Here is a 7958-nt window from a genome sequence, read left to right on the forward strand (position 1 = left end):
GACTGGGTAAGCTACTTAACCTTTCTGTGCCTCAGTTTCTATACCTGTAAGGTAGGAATGCCCCCTGCTATAGGGAAACAACTTGTATTGCCACTTCCTTATCCTCTTCAGCTGGATATGTGTGTGAAGAAATGTGCTGAGATGTTGCCTATTCTCTCCCTTCCTTCAGATAATCAGTGCATGATCCCGCAGGGTGTGTGCCACCAAGTGCATGAGGAGCAAGGAAGGGGGAGGCCAGTCACTTGTTGGGCAATGATAACCTCAAGGAACTTGCTCCACTAACTTGGCTTGGAGTCTGCTGAAGGGACACGTCCAGTGCAGGGTGCTCCTTTGTACTCTGAAAGGGGGCAGCTAATGTATGAGAAGGGGAAAGGAGCTGATCAGGACCGCATCTCCCTCCATGACTTGAAGGAGAAGGAGCTTGTATATAAATGAGTCGAAAAAAAGCTAGAGGCAAAGCCTGTATTTGTCAGGAAGTTTTCACAACAGGAAGTGATCATGATGTATTGCCTCAATGGCACATGACTTCAGGAGCGCAACACTTAAATGTAAGCAGGTTGTCTTTACCCTGTGGCCATAGATGTACTTAAACATGGATGTCTGAGCCTAAATCTAGGCACCTGTTTCTTTTTAATGCCCAAAAATGCTCAGGTCCCCAAAAGGGCAATGTGTAAAGGGTGGAGCAGATTATACATTAATATTTTTGATAGGTGAAAATATATATATTTTGTAAATGCTTTTTATGTACGTGTGGAGGAAATGTGTTGATTTACAGTTACATTCTAAAGAATTCATCTCACTTCAGATAATTTTCCTACTTCATGATATCAAATGCAACATTAGCTAGCATCTGAACGAGGCTAACTCTGTATAGGAAATAAACTGTGATTTCCAGTCCTCGGCTTCTGCTGCTGGAAATGCCCCTCACTAGACATGCTCTGGGGGCAGTGCTGCTGGGTAGACAAAGGTAGGGCAGGCATCACATCCTTGGACACCTCAAGAGCCACTTCTTTGTCCCTGAAAATAATTGAATTAGAAGGTAGATGCTTATGATCCAGGTGTGGGGCTAGACCATTTGGAAGGTGAAAATGGACAAACATGTTTTGAGGGAACAGTTACAGGAGCAGTCATCATGATGTCACCTGTATTTGGTTAACAATGAACTCCCATGAAACTATGTTACTTTTTCATAGTAATCAGGGCTGTGGTTGTGTTGCTGACACAGGCTGGGAGAGAGTTGGTATTGCATGCACTGGAGGAGCAGCTGTTTCCTCTCCCAGCAGACTGCTTACAAATCATTTCCTTTTTTCTGTTACTGCTTTAAGCAATGGGTCCTTTCCTCTCTTGCTGCTATCCCTTATGCTGTCTGGTAACTGCTGCAAAACCCCTGATTTCTTCATGCACCAACCTACTCTGTCTGGGTTAGGACCTTATGAAGGTGCACAAAGACATCCTCTGGGGCCATTTATCAATGAGCAGGGAGAGTGGAGGGTCAGAAGTCAAATTTGAGGACTTAACCAAAGATCAGGAGTGTTCCTGTTCTTGGAAGTGATGGGGTTTGGTAGGGTGGGCTTAGCTGGGATGAGGAGGACAAAGGGAAGCAAACAGCCCACTTTATCAGTGGTGTTCTGAAACTTGAGACCTTACCTGACCATCTTGGAGTAGCAGTTACATGATGGCTTTCTATCACCATACTCCATAAATTTCTGGTCACTGACCACCTGCTTGCCTGCTACTGAATGGGATGACATACAAGTTGAGATATGTGAATTAAAAACCACCAAAAGGGAACTGATTCCAGTAGATGTATCTAGTTAGGTTGTTATCACAGAGGTAGATTTCAGCTTCAAGCTAAGGCAAAATTCAGTTTCATGCTAAGGCCAATCTTGGACTTTGCATGGAGGCTGTGAGAGTCAGGCTGAGGAGGAATCATGTTGCTGTGGTTGGAAGTAAATATTTTTAATTAACTTCAAAAGAAGAAGGAGAGCAAACTATAATCTTACCACTGGCTGTTCACTGCTAACTGCATGGACTGAGCAAGGTCTGCTCGGCCTAGATTGTGTATTTGATTCATGCTAAATTCCCCCAGACTATTTTAGCAACATAATGTTGCTCTCTAAATTTCAAACTGCATGTTACCTTCCAGCATTGACATTTAAGGTGCTAGTCAGGTCCTGCAGAGAAGCCCTATCATCCTGGGCTATACACCATTGCTGCCCATTACTCTGTTTAAACCGGGGCCAGCCAGAGTAAGTACAGTACTAAAATATAAATTCAGGCTTTGATTATGTGATCATTTGCAGTCCATGGGAGTTTTGATGTTACCTGCTTGCATTGTTTTTTCCTCTGTGGTGTAAGGTCTGCGAAGGTACACTCTCTCTCTCTCTCTCTCTCTCCTTTTTGCAAGTCAGGTAAGAGAACCTGTGAATTGAGGAGACAGCAGGGATTCTAAGTGGATGTCAAATCTTGTGAGACGCACATCTTGCTTGTGCATGCTGTATGGAGCTTTCTTCCCTGACAAGAATTTTTCCCCTTTTAAAAGATGCTGAACCTGCCTGCATTCCTACTTACCATGCTATGACTCTTTCTTTTTCCGCTTTGCCAGCATGAAGTTCTAACTAATGCTTAATCTTTCTTACCTCCATACATCATCCAGAAGTGATGTTAGAGCAAAAGCCCTTGTATCATATAGGAAACTTTGCATCTGAAGGCTAGCACAACCAGTAAGCCTTTCTTTCAGGGAGCAAAGTAACCCTAGATTCTGCCTAGAAACACATGTAGGGCAGTTTTTTCATGAAGCTCTAATTACTCTCAGCCTCTTCCAGCATGTAGCAATGGATTGTTATCCTGCCAGACATAGGCAAGGTGTACACTATCTCCTTCATGAACCTGTAATACCACTGGCAAATGAGCTTTGCCTACTAGCTCTTGCTCTCTGTGATCTCATGGCTAACAATTAGGCAGCGTAGGTACCTTTAGAATTTGCACCACTTGGGCTCAGTGTCTCATGGGGGAATTGGGGCTTGCACTGGGGGTTCCCTAAACAATCTACTCTTCTTATTTGGTGGATTTGAGAGGTAAAGAGTGTCAGGGCGTGTCTCTTGGCAATGGTCCTGGGCTCAGGAGGTGGTAGAGTTGGGCATACTTGGCCAACATGAGGTATCAGTCCCAGTCTCCCTAGGGACAGAATTCAGAGTTGGAGTAGGCCACAGCAGATCTCTGCAGGAGCTGTCTGGAACTCTGTAGGATTAGTAGTTGCAATATATTCCAGGTAAGTAGAATTTGATCCTACCAAACAAGGCCTGCTGGCCATTCCCTGCAGTTAGTCCCATGGAAACCTTCCAACATATTGCCAAAGAAGTACAAATTGTTCCTTTGTACCTTACAAGCACAGATTAAAGAACATCCTGTATCCAGGCTTGGTTAGTTTGATTCCTGTGTGTTTACTTGCGTGTGGGAGCTATAACATCTTGGTCTGCAAACAAATGTTGCAAAAATTCTTGGGTATAAAATTGATCCTTCCTCCAACTACTGAATTGTATTCCTTCAGTTACTCAGCCTGGGTCATGTCTTCTTTGATCCATTTGTAACATTTCTTGGAATATTCACAATATGAATTCCAGTTGTTTATTTCTACTACAACTTTGGCTGTGATTTGAGAGGTGCGAGATGCAATAAACATGTATGCAGTGATGGATGTCTGCACTCATCTGAGCAAAATGTTTGGTCACTGTCACTAGGTGATCTGGCTCTTTAAGGGGACTGGGGCTCATTTACACCTGTTAGTCTTTAAGTGAAGGGAATGAGTCTGAGGGTTATAATGAGAGTATGTGACACCAAGCCACACCTGCTGAAAATTAGAGACCAGCTTGAACCTGGTGAAGCTGAAGAATTTAAGAAGAGAATCTGCTTAAGTAGAAGAGTTGTCTGAGTTGCTCTATTACAGGGCCCTAGGTGAGATATGGCCCTGGGAGCCATTAGATATGGGCTGTGGACCCAAGATTCAGATATGGCCCTTGGAGCCATTAGATATGGGCTGTGGACCCAAGAAGCTTCAGTGGTATTTGATGGGGGGCTTTGTCTGTGTAGCATCCAGGCAGCAGGGATGAGCACTGACCTGCCTTGAACCTGCAAGTCATTCTGGCCTGCTGCAGAAAAAAGTTTGCTGACTGCTGATCTATGGGGTCTTTTGAGGACCTAGGGAGAGGGCCTGGTAGTGTTGAGATACTGCAATAGCTTGACTTCAAGTGGATCCATGAAGGAATAAACCTCCAGGGAAGAGTCTGGCTGAATCTATTCATAGATTCTCTTTAGTCAGAACAAAACACTGAAGAAGTGCAGAATGGGTGGGAGGATCCAGGGAAGAGCATGTTGAACTCCTAACAAAAGAGACTGAGAAATAAGAACTTGAAGTTGATGTTGTACCTTAATACACTAGTCCCTACAAGGGAAGAGTTATGGAACATGGCTAATGTAGACTTTGACTATGGAAGTTGGGAAACAAGCAGGGACAGCAGAGTCTGATACTGGTTTGAGTAAGATCCTGTTGAAATTACACTTTCTGTTTCCTTAGTAGGGAAGACTCAGCACACTGAAGCTGACCTTGAAACTTAGGGTGCCTGTAGATGTGTGGGAAACCTGCTCCAGTGCGCTGTAATTACATTTTGGATTAATTGAGTTTGCTGAAACATACTATTTAGCACACTGCAGCAGCCTCAGCATCTTGTGTATTCATTACCCCGGCACTTCAAAATGATGGCAGGGGTGCTTTAACTAAAGCTCATCAAATGAGTTTTAGTTAAAGCATCCCTGCTGCCATATTGAAGTATGGGGCACTGAAATACCCAAGATGCTACAGGTGCTTTAATTAGTCTCTTTCTCAAGAGCCTGAGTTCCTCCCCACCACACACACACACACACACACACTCCTGGAGCATGTGTAAAGACACCTCTAGTTTCTTATGGTGATAGTACAACTCTGGACCAGCAACTGTTCTGCCACACTGATATGTGGAGGTGCCCACAATGTGGGCTCCACTGAAAAGATTTGGGAGTTGGTTATTTTGAATGTCTTTGAGGTTTGAGTTTCAGCATGCTGAAAAAAGATTTGGTAAAGCAGGAAAGGGAAAACGGCCAGCTCCCTTAATCCATTTGAAATAGTGTTATTATCAGGGATCTGGGTTTTCCATTTCCTGCTGAAAAACAGAAAAATACATGGATTTTCCCTTTTAACCAAGAAAAATGCAGATTTTTCATTTTAATAGAGAAACATGGATTTTCCACTTCTGCAGAGAGCTCACTGCAGGCCGGCAGAGTTCTAGCCTATAAGGGGATGAGGGAAGTGGGAGGAGGGAAGTTGCATATGAACATGGTGGCCAGGCAGCCTGGAGAGCAGTTCCTGCAGGCAAGTCTGGAAGGGGAGGGGAAGGGGGGCTTGAGGCCCTCATGGAGAGGAAGGGAGAGAATTGGGCAGGGCTGAGGATGGGGTTGCTGCCCAGCTGGGGCAGTGTGTGGGGCCTGGGGCCCAGGGCTGGAATGCAGGGTCCCAGTGGGCAGCAGGATGGAGCCACAGGCGGCTCATCTGGGGGGCCGGTTTTGCTCCCCACTGCTGCATGCACTCGAGGGGAGGGGACAGAGGGGCACATGCCCCTCAGATCTGTACATGGGGTGGGTGCAGGCTGCCCAGTGTGGGCTCGGGCTCCCTGCCCCACTGCCTTCCCTCCAGGGCCTCTACAGCCCAGTGGGTGTGTAGGTTCCCATTGCATTCACTCTCATGCTTAGATCTTGGAGACCCCTCAGGTTTCGCCATTTTGTTGGGATCCGGACACTTTGATGTTAACCTCCTTGCCTCAAAAGGCCATCAGGGGGTCTCTCCTGCCACATCTTTGATGAAAAAATGTTATTGTTGGGCATATGATGTCATCTTCCCTGGGGTCTTCTGCAACCGGGTTTGTCTGGTGATCCAATTCGGGGCTTTTCCTCCCCTACACCCTACCTTACGCCAACCTTAAGATGTTGTCTTCTGATCACCTTTAAGGTGAGTGTTGCTGGTAGGTGTTGTAAGGCTTTGGTCCCTTTCTGGTTGTCACTTTCCTTCCTAGCGATGTCAGGGTGAGACTGCACCCTGGGGCCACCTAGATGGTTCTGGGCACTGCCTCTACTCGCCTGCCATGACTTCGATGTTGATAGATGGGGAGGCAGTTCCCTGTCAGTGGTCCCAGAGAGGTCGTGGCCCTGGTCTTTCTTTGTGGGGCTCCAAACCTCCCCTTTACTCCACCCTTGCCACATCCATGGTCTGGGAGGGCTCTGCTCCCTAATATCTTCCCTAGGATGATCTCTTCTCACCCGCAAGGCCCGCCTGAGCAGGGTCAGGTATGTTTGGCCATCAATCACTCCTGAGTTGATCGTTTACCTTTGGACCAACCTGCAGATAACTAAACATGCCCCAGCCTGGGGTAACGATAACTTAGAAGGTTCTTCACTCAAGGCGAAGATGTTCGGCATCTGCCAATGAAGTACAGGGGACTCCAGCTTCCCCAGGACCCCTCTGCCTCCCTGGGATGAGAGGAGGAATCTTTGCCTGTCCTACCGGTTACTTTTCCCAGGGACTAGCAGGCCAGGAGTTAGTCACTCCTGTTCCCACCACCTGGTGGGAGTCGCCCCTTCCCCGCGGGATCTCGGCTATTCGCTGCCTGCTCCTCCCTCTTCACCCATCTGTCTGCAGGGTCTTTCCATCGCTCACCACTTTGCCCTACCAGGGTACCTGAACGCTCCAACACAGCCTGGTCTTTGCCTGGAATTGGGGGAACGACCTTCCTCTCCCCACCATGCCCCTTTGGCCAACTTCGGCTCCCCAAGCCCAGCCCCGTGGTCTTCTCCGGGCTTCCCTGGCAGATGCTGGGGCTCCTTGCCCCATGCCCAACTCCGCCATCCTATCCGGCTCCGCTGCCTGCTTCTCCCCGCCAGCATCCTGCTTCTCCCCGCTGGCGTCTTGCTGCTCTCCCTTCGGTTCCGCCACCCGGCTGTCTCCAGCAGTGTCCTCCTCTCTCTCCTCATAGCTGGGTGTCTCCCCAGCTGCCTTTTGAGCAGTCCGAGCTGTTTTCAGGCTCCGCCCCCAAGATTCGCCGATCCGCAGGCTCAGGCAGCTGTGGAACTACCGAACCTGCATTGACGTTTTCTCCCGGCTGCTGCTCATCCCGGTCCCTGCGGTGAGTATTGGGGTTTACCCGACAGGGTCCCGGGACATGCTGGGAGGGGGGCTTCTGCCTCCCCTCCCGCAGTGGGCTACAGTTGTAAGTTTTTTTTTTTGTTTGTTTGTTTGTTTGTTTTTGTTTTTTTTTCTTTTGCTTTGGTCTTGAAGGACAAATAAAGTACGGACCTCACTTGGTCTGGGCTCCCTGCTGTGGTGAAGACTTACTTGTGGTCTTTGCCGCCCCAGAGTACCTTGTTACTAGTGACGTCCCAGTTCCCCTGTTGTGCAGTTTATTCTGGTCCAGATTCCCAGCTCTCTTCCCCCTTTACAGGGTCCTTAGCCATCCAGTCCCATCCAGAGGTGTCTGGAATCCACACCTCCTCTCCAGATACGTGCCTTAGCCTTTATGGGCACTTCTCTCCTTCGTGTGCCCCTTCCTGGGACAGCCACCACTGCTCCCCTCAGGAGCTGCTTCTTCCTTGGGGCTATCCTGGCCCCACCGGAAGCCTACTTCCGGTCCTCCCAACTCTGCTCCTGGTGGAGCTTTTATCCCTGCCCTAAGGGGCCGGGCAGCAAATTGGTGCGGGCACACTGCTATAAAATGGGTCCATGCCAGGGCTGGAGCCGACCCCGGCTCTTCCTGCCCCAGCCGTGCCTTTGTGTCTTCTTTTTTTCCTTTTGTTGCCATGGCATTTTTTCCTGCCACAGTTTTGCTCCCACCAGGCTTCCAGTTTGCCAGCGCATCTCACTGGCTTTGGAGCTCTGC

This window comes from Alligator sinensis, unplaced genomic scaffold, assembly GCF_000455745.1.
Source record: "Alligator sinensis unplaced genomic scaffold, ASM45574v1 scaffold187_1, whole genome shotgun sequence".
In the NCBI taxonomy this organism is placed as follows: Eukaryota; Metazoa; Chordata; order Crocodylia; family Alligatoridae; genus Alligator; species Alligator sinensis.